The sequence below is a fragment of the Hylobates moloch genome, unplaced genomic scaffold, assembly GCF_009828535.3.
Source record: "Hylobates moloch isolate HMO894 unplaced genomic scaffold, HMol_V3 SCAFFOLD_15, whole genome shotgun sequence".
Taxonomy (NCBI): domain Eukaryota; kingdom Metazoa; phylum Chordata; class Mammalia; order Primates; family Hylobatidae; genus Hylobates; species Hylobates moloch.
In genome coordinates, this window is record NW_026652290.1 from 77642222 (window position 1) to 77656424 (window position 14203).

General features: G+C 45.7%; 1 long non-coding RNA gene across 1 annotated transcript in view; it reads left to right on the top strand.

Annotated features, from left to right (window-relative positions):
- The first annotated feature begins 6493 nt into the window (after positions 1 to 6493).
- LOC116483145 (uncharacterized) overlaps positions 6494 to 14203 on the top strand; it is a 155896-nt gene continuing 148186 nt past the window's right edge. The window contains exon 1 of the long non-coding RNA XR_004252186.1: positions 6494 to 6674. This is a non-coding gene — a long non-coding RNA (uncharacterized LOC116483145). The remainder of the gene's footprint in view (positions 6675 to 14203) is intronic.

The window sequence follows — 14203 nt, forward strand, 5'->3', positions numbered from 1 at the left end:
AGCTGAGACTACAGGTGCATGCCACTATGCCTGACTGCTTTTTGCATTTATAGTAGAGACAGGTTTCCACCATGTTGGCCAGGATGATCTCGAACTCCTGGCCTCCAGTGATCTGCCCGCCTTAGCCTCCCGAAGTGCTGGGATTAGAGGTGTGAGTCAAGGGCTCATTTTTACAGGGGAATTTCATTCCCCTGGAAAGAGATGGATAATTCATTCAATGGTATGGGAAAAAATGGTTATTTAAAAAATGCATTGCCAGGCACGGTGGCTCACGCCTGTAATCCCAGCACTTTGGGAGGCCGAGGTGGGTGGATCACGAGGTCGGGGGATCAAGACCATTCTGGCTAACAGGGTGAAACCCTGTCTCTACTAATAATACAAAAAAAAAAAAATTAGCTGGTCGTGGTGGCAGACGCCTGTAGTCCAGCTACTCGGGAGGCTGAGGCAGGAGAACGGCATGAATCCAGGAGGCGGAGCTTGCAGTGAGCTGAGATTGCACCATTGCACTCCAGCCTGGGCGACAGAGCGAGACTCTGTCTCAAAAAAAAAAACGAAAATGCATTGAAGTTCTGATCTCATGCTGTGCCCTGAGATTAAGTTCCTATGAATTAAAGAATTACTTATAATATCATTTAATATAATATCATTTAAAAATCTAGAGGGGGCCAGGCGCAGTGGCTCATGCCTGTAATCCCAGCACTTTGGGAGGCTGAGGCGGGCAGATCACAAGGTCAGGAGATCGAGACCATCCTGGCTAACGCAGTGAAACCCCGTCTCTACTAAAACAATACAAAAAAATTAGCTGGGTGTGGTGGCAGGCGCCTGTAGTCCTAGCTACTCGGGAGGCTGAGGCAGGAGAATGGCGTGAACCCGGGAGGTGGAGCTTGCAGTGAGCCGAGACCGTGCCACTGCACTCCAGCCTGGGCAACGGAGTGAGACTCCATCTCAAAAAAAAAAAAAAAAATCTAGAGGGGCCACAGTGGCTCGTACCTATAATCCTATAACTTTGGGAGGCTGAGGTGGGAGGCCTTGGAGGATCGCTTGAGCCCAGGAGTTCAAGACCAACCTGGGCAACATGGTGAGACCCTGTCTCTACAAAAGAAAAATAAATTTTAAAAAACTAAAGGGATGTGGTGGCACACACCTGTAGCCTCAGCTACTTGCGAGGCTGAGGTGGGAGGATCACTTTAGCTTGGGAGATCGAGGCTGCAATGAGCCATGATTGTGCCATTGTACTTCAGCCTGGGTGATAGAATGAGACCCTGTCTCAAAAAAATAAAATATAGATAGATAGATAGATGATAGATAGATAGATAGATAGATAGATAGATAGATAGATAGATAGATAGATGGATAAAAAAAAATCACTAAGATGGCCAGGCACAGTGGCTCATGCCTGTAATCCCAGCACTTTGGGAGGCTGAGGCCAGTGGATCAAAATTTGAAGTCAGGAGTTTAAGACCAGCCTGGGCAACATGGTGAAACCCTGTCTCTACTAAAAATACAAAAATTAGCCGGATGTAGTGATGGGTGCCTGTAATCCCAGCTACTCAGGAGGCTGAGGCAGGAGAATTGCTTAAGCCCAGGAGGTGGTTGCAGTGAGCAGAGATCAAGCCATTGCACTTCAGACTGGGCAATGGAGCGAGACTCCATCTAAACACACACACACACACACACACAGACACACACACACACACACACACACTAAGATTTCAATGGAAATCTTGTCAGTAAGTTCTTGTCTCACTCCAATGACATTTTATTAATTTGCATTCACTCCTACATAGCTCTAACATTGCCTTTTCATTTTTATGTATAGATTCATCTTATGTATCCAATAGTAAATTTCTTGACTAAACAGGCTTTATTTGTGCTTAATCATCTGCCTTTCCAATCAGTGTTTATTAGATTAGGCACTGGACATCTTTTTATTTTTATTTATTTATTTTGAGACAGGGTCTCACTCTGTTGCCCAGGCTGGAGTGCAATGGTGCTATCTCTGCTCACTGCAACCTCTGCCTCCCGGGTTCAAGCGATTCTCCTACCTCAGCCTCCTGAGTAGCTGGGACTACATACACACGCCATCACATGTGGCTAATTTTTGTATTTTTTGGTAGAGACAGGGTTTCACCGTGTTGGCCAGGCTGGTCTTGAATTGCTGACCTCAAGTGACCCACCCACCTCGGCCTCCCAAAGTGCTGGGATTACAGGCATGAGCCACCGTGCCTGGCCAAGAAAAATATATTTTTTTAATTTCATGTAGCCTAAGTGTACAGCATTTATAAAGTCTATAGTAGTGTACGATCATATCCTAGGACTTCACATTCACTCACCACTCACTCACTCACTTCCAGTCCTGCAAGTTCCATTCATGGTAACTTCCCTATATAGATGTACCATTTTTAATCTGTTATACCATATTTTTACTGTACCTTTTCTGTTGAAGTACGTTTAGATACACAAATGCTTACCATTGTGCTACAACTGTCTACAGTACTTAGTACAGTAACATGTTATGCAGGTTATAGCCTAGGAACAATAAGCTACACCATATAGCCTAGTTGTGTAGCAGGCTACACCATCCAAGTTTGGGTAAGCACACTGTATGATGTTTGCACAACAAAATCACCTAACAACACATTTCTCAGAATGTATCCCCATTGTGAAGTGACCCATGACTGTACATTTAAGGGAATACAATGAAATAGGTGAGGCTGGCCAGGCGCAGTGCCTCATGCCTGTAATCCCAGCACTTTGGGAGGTTGAGGCAGTTGGATCACGAGGTCAAGAGATTGAGACCATCCTGGCCAACATGGTGAAACCCTGTCTCTACTAAAAATACAAACATTAGCCGAACATGGTGGCACGTGCCTGTAGTCCCAGCTACTCTGGAGGCTGAGGCAGGAGAATTGCTTGAATCCGGGAGGCAGAGGTTGCAGTGAGCTGAGATTGTGCCACTGCACTCCAGCCTGGGCAACAGAGCGAGATTCCACCTCAAAAAGAAAAAAAAAGAAAAGAAATAGGTGAGACTTTGGCCTAAAAACCCAGGGTTCTAGGAGGATTTATTCTTCTAAATAATTAAATAATCCTTGAGTGAGCCTGTAAACCACGTTAAACAACTTTGAAAGGAATGCAGTCATCCTCTTTTCTTGTTTCCAAGTTTGGGATAATTTTTTTTTTTTTTTTTTTTTGAGACGTAGTTTCACTCTTCTTGCCCAACGTGGAGAGTGCAATGGCACGATCTCGGCTCACCACAACCTCCACTTCCCAGGTTCAAGTGATACTCCTGCCTCAGCCTCCTGAGTATCTGGGACTACGGGTGCCCACCAGCACACCCGGCTAATTTTGTATTTTTTTAGTAGAGACGGGGTTTCTCCATGTTGGTCAAGCTGGTCTTGAACTCCCAACCTCAGGTGATCCACCCGCCTCGGCCTCCCAAAGTGCTGGGATTACGGGCATAAGCCACTGCGCCCAGCCTCTTTTTTTCTTGAAACAGAGTTTTTCTCTTGTCTCCCAGGCTGGAGTGCAGTGGCATGATCTTGGCTCACTGCAACCTCCACCTCCTTGGTTCAAGCGATTCTCCTGCCTCAGCCTCTCAAGTAGCTGGGATTACGGGCATCTGCCACCATGCCCAGCTAATTTTTCGTACTTTTAGTAGAGACATGGTTTCATCATGTTTGCCAGGCTGGTCTTGAACGCCTGACCTCAGGTGATCCACCTGCCTCGGCCTACCAAAGTGTTGGGATTACAGGCATAAGCTGCTGTGCCCAGCCAATAATTTTTCTTTAACAGCACCAAAGCTCCTGGCAGGCAAGTGGGTAAGGTGATATTCAGTGAGGTATAGATTGGAGAGGAGGTACAAGGAAGCCAGAGGAGGCTGATGGACTGAGACAAAAAGGAGAAGCCAAGGGCAGGAATTCTAGATGAGGTCCAAGGGCAGGTAAGTGAGAGAAAGGGAGTAAGAAAATGGGAGGACCCCGAAATCTGTGCAGGGAGATGGAGAGGTGGAGCAGTTCCAAGGGTTCTTAGTGACCAGTGTGTGGCTGCAGCAGAGGAGTGCGGAAGTGGACAACAGGTAACCATGAATGGGTTCCAAATCTAAGCAGCCAGGAGGCCAGGTTGGTTTGGCTGGATGTGTTGTCCACATGGATGCTGATGTCTTGTCTCTCCTGAATCAGTCAGGATTTGATCAGAGAAGCAGAGCCATTAGAAAGGATAGAGAATAAAGGACTTATATAGGGATGATATAGAATCACACAATTATGGGAACTGGTGGAAAACAAGAAGACTGCTGCCTCTGTATCTAGTGTTTAGCCTAAAGTCTCTGTGGCCTCACTGGCGTCGGAAAAGAAAGCTGGACTTGAATGGGAGTGAGGACACATGGAAACTCATGAGGACAACTGGAACCCAGGTCTACTTCTCCCCGCTTTTAACCTACATGCTAGGAGTACAGACAAAGTTCTGATGGGGCTAGAGGAGCCGCAGTCCAGATATAGCCTCCTGCCAGTGATCTAAGCATCACTGGAACAATGCATGGGAGCTGCCTCAGTGTCTGCTAGGCCTGCACTTTACCTTCAGAGCAGTAAAAAAGAAAAAAGGCTGCTGTTTCCTACCTCTTCCAAACACTGCAAATTTCTCTTGTAGCCAACACTAACCCAGAATATATAGGGACAGGAATTCTGGGAAATGTTCCAGCTCAGCTAAGTTGACACAGAAGAAAGCCACTGCACTTCTTCAACACCAAGCACAGTGCCTACGAACAGACCCTATACATAGGGCACTTAATAAATTGTGGGGGTTTTCCATCAAAGGTACCTTTGTTTTGAAGGTCAGAAGGAACTACGGATATCTGCAACAACACGGAGAAACCTCAGAGCATTATGCTAAGTAATAAAAGCCATATACAAAAGAGTACATACTGTATTAGTCCATTGATACAGAATTATAAAACAAGCAAAGCTAATCTATGGTGACAGAAATCAGAACAAAGTTGCCTGGGACAGGGACGGAGTTGGGAGTCCCCTCCCTTGGGAAAAGGCATGAGGAAATCTTTAGGAGGTGATGGAAATATTCTATATTTTGATAGAGGTGTGGGCTACACACATGTATGCATTTGTCAATGCTCTATGTACCTCTAAGAGCTGTGCATTTTATTGTATGTAAATTATTATTATTTTTATTTTTATTTGAGACTTGGGTTTCACTATGTTTCCCAGGCTGGACCCAAATTCCTGGCTTCAAACTATTCTCCAGCCTGGCCTCCCAAAGTGATAGGATTACAGGTGTGAGCCACTGTGTTCAGCCTATTGTAGGTAAATATCTCCATTACAAAAACAAACAAACAAACAAAAACAAAATTAAAGAAAAGTGGTGCCCTCAGAGCTAATTACAGATTAAACAACCAAGAAAAACCTTATATGTGCCTAGCTGGCCATTTTTAAAACTGGCCTCATAATGAGTATTTTCGCTCTATAATTGGGAAAGCATCACTAGGAGTCTCAGAAGAACATGCAATACCAAGATTCCTCTGCATCAGCCACAAGAGAAATCAGACAGGAGCAGAAGCAGGTAGGAGACAAAGGCAAAACTCCTAATAAAAAGACAAGGAAAATAAACTGAACACTGAACTATAGAACTAGAATTTTTATTCCTTTTTTTCAAAAATTTAAATTAACAGTCCATTCAACAGAGATTTGGTTTCTAAACTGCATCTAGCTCTCACTGTACCCATGTGTGTGACAGAAAGAGAGAGAAAGAGTAACAAACGTTCCAAATAATGGAAATAATCATAAATGGAAGCTAGGGGAAGTAGTCTCACTGTACCCAGAAGAAATGGATTCCACAGCCATGCAGGGACCTGAATTTCTGTCCGGCTTTCACCTTGTCTTCTTGACTGGCCTCATTATCATGACATTTGCAATTTTTTTAAACAACATCGAAGAACAAAAGGTATCTCCCTTCTCACCATTGGCCGTTACGTGATACCCGTTTATCAGGGAGCATACTTTTCTATAATGAATTTATTTCAGCATAGGGACAGCAACTTAAGGCATAAATGCTAAGACGGAGGCAGAAAGGAAAGAGGTTCGCCCAGAGATCCAAAGGAGAAGTGGGAGGGGAGACTCTGAAAGGCAGGGAAGAACCCCGAAAGGAGGGGCTGGGGGCTCGAGCTGGTTGTGAAAGCCTTTCCCCTTTACGCTTTGCTCTCAGTGTGGTGGGCAGACTGGACGAGCAGGTGCCCTTAGAGGTTCTCACAGGCACCTTTGCTTGCTTAGTCCTTTTACAGCTCGGATTAATGTTTAACTTCCTTTGGGAAAGATCAAAAAACAGAGGCAGAAAGTCAGACCCGGGTAGCAGTGGCATCCTCACCCCAGGGCTAGACTCTACAGCTCCTGCTCTTTGTCCCCAAGTCTCCTCCCCTCTCCTTTGTCTCCAGGCCCCAGGGGAAGGCTAGAGAATGACCACGTGGCCAGGATGGGGCTGTGTTCCTGGCAGTCCCCTGGGCTTCCTGCAGGGATCTGGATTCTTAGTATTTCAGGCTGCTGTCCCGTTTTTTTTTTTTTTTTTCATTTCCTTTTAGTTTTTGTTGTTGATGTGACCGCGTGTCCACAACCCTGGGATTCCCTCGCCCTCAGATTCCAGAATCCAATTTCTTGGATTTCAGTGTTTTTAAGGTCAGTGGAAACTTTCTAAAAAAGCAACATTAAGCTAATATATTCTTACTGCAGAAAAGGAGCTTTGTTCTCTTTATCTCTAAAACTGATGCTTACTAGTAGTTCTCAGATTTGGAAAGATATTTGTACTATTTATTTGTAGGAGCATTTATTTATGGGAGCATTTGTTTATAGGAAATGCTGGCTGGGTGTGGTGGCTCACATCTGTAATCCCAGCACTTTGGGAGGACGATGTGGGCAGATCAGTTTGAGACCAGCCTGGCCAACATGGCTACTAAAAATACAAAAATTAGCTGGGAGTGGTGGTGAGCGCCTGTAATCCCAGCTATTCTGGAGGCTGAGGCTGGAGAATCGCTTGAACCCAGGAGGTGGAGGTTGCAGTGGGCCGAGATCGCGCCATTGCACGCCAGCCTGGGTGACAAGAGGGAAACTCCGTCTCAAAAAAAAAAAAAAAGGAAATCCAGTAGATCGAGGTGCTTGGAAAAACAATCACTTCCCTTCCTCTTCTCCATTAATACCACTTTTGTAACGATTCCCTCCGGTACCACCCCAAATAACTGAAGTGCAGATAATTATTTCCCAGAATGTTGTTTTTACGCTGGTGAAATTCCATGGCAAACATTTTATTAACACTCTCCTCCCTTTCCTACCTGAGGTATTAAAACTTGGAGTCAGCCTGGGTAATATTTTATAGGAAAATGCTCTTCATCACTGTACACCTGTGCTTACCGTGGTACCTGGGGTATCTAGTAGGTGCCAGATAAATATATATGTATATATGTACATATATACATATAAATATGTTTTTATTTGTATATGTATTGTATACATATATACATATAAATATGTTTTTATATGTATATGTACACATAAAAACATATATTTATATGTATATATGTACATATATACAAATAAAAACATATTTATATGTATATGTACATATATACAAATAAAAACATATTTATATGTATATATGTATGTGTATATATATATATATATATATAGTTTTTTTTTTTCCTGAGACGGAGTCTTGTTCTGTCACCCAGGCTGGCATGCAGTGGCGTGATCTCGGCTCACTGCAACCTCCGCCTCCTGATTCAAGCAATTCTCCTGCCTCAGCCTCCCAAGTAGCTGGGATTACAGGCGCGCACCACCATGCCCAGCTAATTTTTGTGTTGTTAGTAGAGATGGGGTTTCACCATGATGGCCAGGCTGGTCTCAAACTCCTGACCTCAGGTGATTCATCCTCAGCCTCCAAAAGTGCTGGGATTACAGGCATGAGCACTGCACCCGGCCACAGACAAATATTTACTGAGGGAATTAATGAAGGAAGAGTCTGGGAGAAAAGAAGAAAGCAGAGATTTCTAAAATGGAAGAATTTCCCTTAGAATTATCCAGAACTGACTGTGTAATAAAAGTACACCTTTTCCTTCTTTACTTAGCTAAGTATTGGGGAAACATTTAAAATTATTAAAAATAGAGGGAGTTAGGCCGGGCGCAGTGGCTCACGCCTGTAATCCCAGCACTTTGGGAGGCCAAGGCGGGTGGATCACGAGGTCAGGAGATCGAGACCATCCTGGCTAACACAGTGAAACCCCGTCTCTACTAAAAAATACAAAAAAATTAGCCAGGCGAGGTGGCGGGCGCCTGTAGTCCCAGCTACGCGGGAGGCTGAGGCAGGAGAATGGCGTGAACCCCGGGGGACGGAGCCTGCAGTGAGTCGAGATCGTGCCGCTGCACTCCAGCCTGGGTGAAAGAGCGAGACTCTGTCTCAAAAAAAAAAAAAAAAATAGAGGGAGTTTTGGGAGCCTGAAAAGTCTTTAGACCCCCAAACTGCTGGGATCCTAGGCCTTAAGATTCCAAAGAAGAGATGCTCTTAGACTTGATCCTGCCTGTTCACAGGCTCAGAGTGGACGTGGCTACTGGCTTACCTTATGTCTAGAAGAATTAAGTGATTGCAGTATGCTCAGCTTAAAAAGTTGTCATGAACCTGGGGATGGAGTAGAGAGAGTTGGTGTTTAGAACATCCTAACCACTCCTTTCTGCTCTGGTCTAGAAGGAGGCCAGAAACATTTCATAAAATGTTGTACAAAGTATCCCTCCCAGAATCCTGGCTGATCCAGGGAGGCAGTGCCGGCTGCTCAGTTGAGCATGGCCCTTTGGGTTCACACGTACCTAAGTCCAAATTCTATCTGTGTCCTGAGTTGTTCAGCCTGATAAGAAAAGTAGACACTGGGCCAGGCGCAGTGGCTCATGCCTGTAATCCCAGTACTGTGGGAGGCCAAGGCAGGCTGGTCACCTGAGGTTGGGAGTTTAAGACCAGCCTGACCAACATGCAAGAAACACCTTCTCTACTAAAAATACAAAATTAGCCAGGCGTGGTGGCGCATGCCTATAATTCCAGCTACTTGGGAGGCTGAGGCAGGAGAATTGCTTGAACCTGGGAGATGGAGGTTGCGGTGAGCCGGGATGGCACCATTACACTCCAGCCTGGGCAACAAGAGCGAAACTCTGTCTGGGGAAAAAAAAGAAAAAAGAAAAGTAGACACCATGAGGCCTGGTAAGTATTAAGCTGCAAAGAAAACTCAGATAATTAACTTAAGTGCAGGGGAGTTAGTTGAATGGAGAGCTGCCCCAGTGAAGACCAAAGGTGAGGGATGGTGGGTGATGTGGGTGGCAAAGTTGCACAAGGCAAAGGAATGGACAGTTCAGGCTGGTGGGTCTTCAGGAGCTTGGCACAGCTGCTGGGTGCCAAGTCTATTTGTTGAGGCTGATAGTACAGTCCCAAGCTCACCATTAATTTTTTTTTTTTTTTTGAAATGGAGTTGTGCTCTGTCGCCCAGGCTGGAGTGCAGTGGTGCAATCTCGGCTCACTGCCATCTATCTCCGCCTCCCGGGTTCAAGCAATTCTTCTGCCTCAGCCTCCCAAGTAGCTGGGACTACAGGTGTATGCCACCACGCCTGGCTAATTTTTGTGTTTTTAGTAGAGATGGGGTTTCACCATGTTGTCCAGGCTGGTTTTGAACTCCTGACCTCAAGTGATCTGCCCTCCTCGGCCTCCCAAAGTGCTGGGATTACAGGCGTGAGCCACCATGCCTGGCCAAAATCATTGTTTCTTATGGGGCGCTATCCTGCAGGGCAACGTGGTAGGATATTTTGCAATATCCCTGGCCTCTACCCACCAGATACTTTGCAGTATCCTCCAATTTGACAAAGCAAAATGCCTATAGACATCACCAAATGTCACTGTATGCCACATTTCCCCCATTTGCAAACCACTGCATCATACAAATTTCTCTCCATGAAATGCTTCACACAGGGCTTCCGTGAGGATTGGAATTCATTAGTTCCAGAGCAAAACCAAGAAACTCAGTATCGGCCAGGCACAGTGGCTCACTCCTGTAATCTCAGCACTTTGGGAGGCCAAGGTGGGTGGATCACGAGGTCAAGAGATCGAGACCATCCTGGCTAACATGGTGAAACCCTGTCTGTACTAAAAATACAAAAAAAATTGCTGGGTGTGGTGGCAGACACCTGTAGTCCCAGCTACTCGGGAGGCTGAGGCAGGAGAATGGCGTGAACCCGGGAGGCGGAGCTTGCAGTGAGCCGAGATCACACCACTGCACTCCAGCCTGGGCAACTGAGCAAGACTGTCTCAAAAAAAAAAAAAAAAAAAAAATGAAACTCAGTATCACTTTATGTTGAGTTTATAACAGTGCTTCTTCCCAATTCTACCTTCGACGTGGGTAAGTAGATTCCTACTCAGGGCCCCAGACCTTAAAGAGTCCTGCTCTAGGCTTGTTTCAGCCAAGTCCCTTCCCATGGAGGAGGGAGTCAACAGGGCCAAGAGAATATGTCCACTGGAGCCTGTTCCCTCTCTCCTAGACCATTCTGGGTGTTTGCAGGACATCAAAATTTCTTGCACAGAAGGGTCAAGTCTACCTGCAGGGCATACACAGCTTTCTCGCAGGGTCACTTCTCCAGACTGGGCCATGACACCGGGGTGGCCTACGTGGGGTCATGGAGTGTCAATGTAGATGGAGCTTAGATGTGTGGCCTATGCTACTTTTGGCAACGTAAATGGAGCTTAGATATGTGGGCCGTACTATTGCCCCAGATCCTGCAAATGCAACACAAGGGCCTGCTCTCTCCTTCTCGAGCCACCAGCTCTCTTACAAGATGTCATTGAGATTGCTAGCAACTCCAAAGCCTCTATGTACCTTCTCCACTTTCCTCAATCTCTGCAGAAGGTGGTGATAAGCACTCACCCCAAGTGGAGAAGCAGAAGGGAAAAGAAGAGGTTCCGAGAGCCCAGAGAATTCCCCCTCAGAGCAAGCAGGGGCTAGACAGCTTTGCATCTCTCCATTGAGCAAAGAGCACTACCCTGTGATCAGTGACACACTCTCCAGAGAAACACCAGCATTCCTGGTAGATTTGTTTCCCTTTGCTTGTCTCTAATAGACACACAAGACCTTATCTGGGCTATGGACTCCATAGTCAGATATTTAGAGAGATGTCGCCACTGCCTCCTCCTCAGTGAAGCGGTCTGGCTGATGCTCCTCCAGGGGAAATCAATCACTCTCTTGATTTTGAACTTGCACAGCCTGTTACTCACACCTTGGCTAGTGACTGACCTGTTCCATCACACCTTGTGTAGAGGTGAATCCTATGAGCTCCCCAAAGGCAGAGGCACCTGACTTACCTGGCTTCCCCAGTGGGCCTAGCACAGGGCTCAAACATGGTGCAGCTGCTCAGGTGTTCCTCCCTGAATCAATTAACTTTAAAATTCCACCTGGTTGGGATCAAAGTCATTGAGATTTATGAGAAAAACCAGTCCAACCAGTTCACACTTCATGCTTTTCCCCTGTGGCTGTTAGATCCTGAAGCTGGTTTATTTCATCAACTTAATGTCCTGCTATCAACACTCACTTTATGCTTGGCCCATTCATGGGTAGAGGTGGAGCTTCTTTACATTGTAAAGACTGGGAGCATCAAAAAGAGGAAGTTTTAGAGATTGTATTAGTTCCCAAGGGCTGCTGTAACAAAATGCCACAGACAAGGTGGCTTAAAACAACAGAAATATGGCCGGGCACGGTGGCTCATGCCTGTAATCCCAGCACTTTGGGAGGCTGAGGTGGGTGGATCACCTGAGATCAGGAGTTCAAGACCAGACTGACCAATATGGAGCAACCCCATCTCTACTAAAAATATGAAAAAATTAGCAGGGCATGGTGGCGGGCACCTGTAATTCCAGCTACTTGGGAGGCTGAGGCAGAAGAATTGCTTGAACCTGGGAGATGGAGGTTGCGGTGAGCCGAGATCACGCCACTGCACTCCAGCCTAGGTGACAAGAGCAAAACTCCATCTCAAACAAACAAACGAAACCCAGAAATGTCTTCTCTCTGGTTCTGAAGGTCAGAAGTCCAAAATCTAGGTGTTGGCAGGGCCTCACACTCTCTGAAGCCTCTCGGAGAGCCTTCCTTGCCTCTTTCTAACTTCTGGGCATGTTCCTCACTTTATAGATATCCATCATTGCATGGCATTTTCCCTGTGTGTGTCTTCTCTCTCTGTGTTCAAATGTCCTTTTTTTTTTTTTTTTGAGATGGAGTCTTGCTCTGTCACCCAGGCTGGAGTGCAATGGTGTGATCTCGGCTCACTGCAACCTCTGTCTCCCAGGTTCCAGTGATTCTCCTGCCTCAGCCTCCTGAGTAGCTGGGACTACAGGTGGCTGCCACTGTGCCCGGCTAATTTTTGTAATTTTAGTAGAGACAGGGTTTCACCACGTTGGCCAGGCTAGTCTTGAACTCCTGACCTCAGGTGATCCACCGGCCTTGGCCTCCCAAAGTGTTGGGATTACAGGCATGAGCCACCATACCTGGTGCCCCCTCCTTTATAAATAAGGACACCAGTCATTGGGTTAGGTTTCACCCTAACTCAGTATGACTTGATTACATCTGCAAAGAGCCTATTTCCAAGTAAGCCGACTCTCATGGGTATGGAGGTTAGGACTTGAACATGTCTTTTGAGGGGATACCCACTACAGAGATGAAAGCACTTAATTCCCACAACCTTTGGGGAAACTGTCTTGTGGCATGTGCGAGCCTAACCTCACATCTCATCTCCCCACAAGAAGCTTTGAATCTGGAAAGCTTAATTTGGATCCTAGCTCCATCATATGTGCCACCTTGGATAAACTGCTTAACCCAGAATATCTTCAAATGTTATTATACTCCTCCACACAAAATCGAAGAGCTTTATAACAATTTATTCTCATTTCTTCTCTTCTATCCTTTGGGCTATTATTTTCTTTCTTTTTCTTTTTCCTCTGTTTTTTCTTTGGAGACAGAGTCTCACTATGTTGTCCAGGCTGGAGTGCAGTGGCCATTCACAGGCATGATCATAGTGCATCACAGCCTTAAACTCCTGGGCTCAGGCAATCCTCCCACCTCAGCCTCCTGATGGCCTATTACGATTATTCATTTTACTTCTACATATGTTATAAACCTCATAAGGCATTGTTATTATTTTTTGCTTTAAACAGTTTCAAGTTTAGAAAAATTTTGGCTAATTTTTTAGCCTTCCCTCATTTTGGGGGGGGGCTCCAATTATGTTAGACCACTTGATACTATCCCACAGATCACCGAGGTGGTGTTCATCTTATTATTTTATTTTTATTTTCATTTTTAAAATCTATTTTTATTTTGGCTGGGTGCAGTGGCTCACACCCGTAATCCTAGCACTTTGGGAGGCCGAGACAGGTGGATCACCTGAGGTCAGGAGTTCGAGACCAGCCTGGCCAACACGGCGAAACTCCATCTCTACTAAAAAATACAAAAATTAGCTGAGTGTGGTGGCACGCACCTGTAATCCCAGCTACTTGGGAGGCTGAGGCAGGAGAACCACTTGAACCCGGGAGGTGAAGGTTGGAGTGAGCCAAGATAGCATCGCTGCATTCTAGCCTGGGTGACAAGAGTGAAACTCCATCTCCATGAATAAATAAATAAATGTAAAATAAAATAAAATAGAAATGGCCCGTTCAAAATTCATGAGAAAAACATGGAGAGGGAAGGTGGCTCCTGGAGGGAGTGGTGTGGGACCAGTAGCTAAAGAAATCCAGTTTTGGTGAGTTATCCGCACCATAAAAGATGAAGTGTCATGAGCCCCTTGCTCCACAAAGCTTGTGGAAATAGAGAACCATGAATTAGATCCAGAGGCAAGCTTCATGAGGAACCATGCGTCCTTTTTTTTTTTTTTCTTTTCTTTTCTTTTTTGTGAGACAGTCTCACTGTCACACAGGCTGGAGTGCAGTGGTGCAATTTTGGCTCACTGCAACCTTTGCCTCCCAGGCTCACCTGCTTCAGCTTCCTACAGGCAGGTGCAAGCCACCATGCATGGCTAATTTTCTTTATTTTTTGTAGAGACAAGGTCTCGAGAGTTCTCACTATGTTGCCCAGGCTGGTCTTGGACTCCTGGGCTAAAGCAGTCCTCCTGCCTTGGCCTCCCAAAAGTGCTGGGATTACAGGCATGAG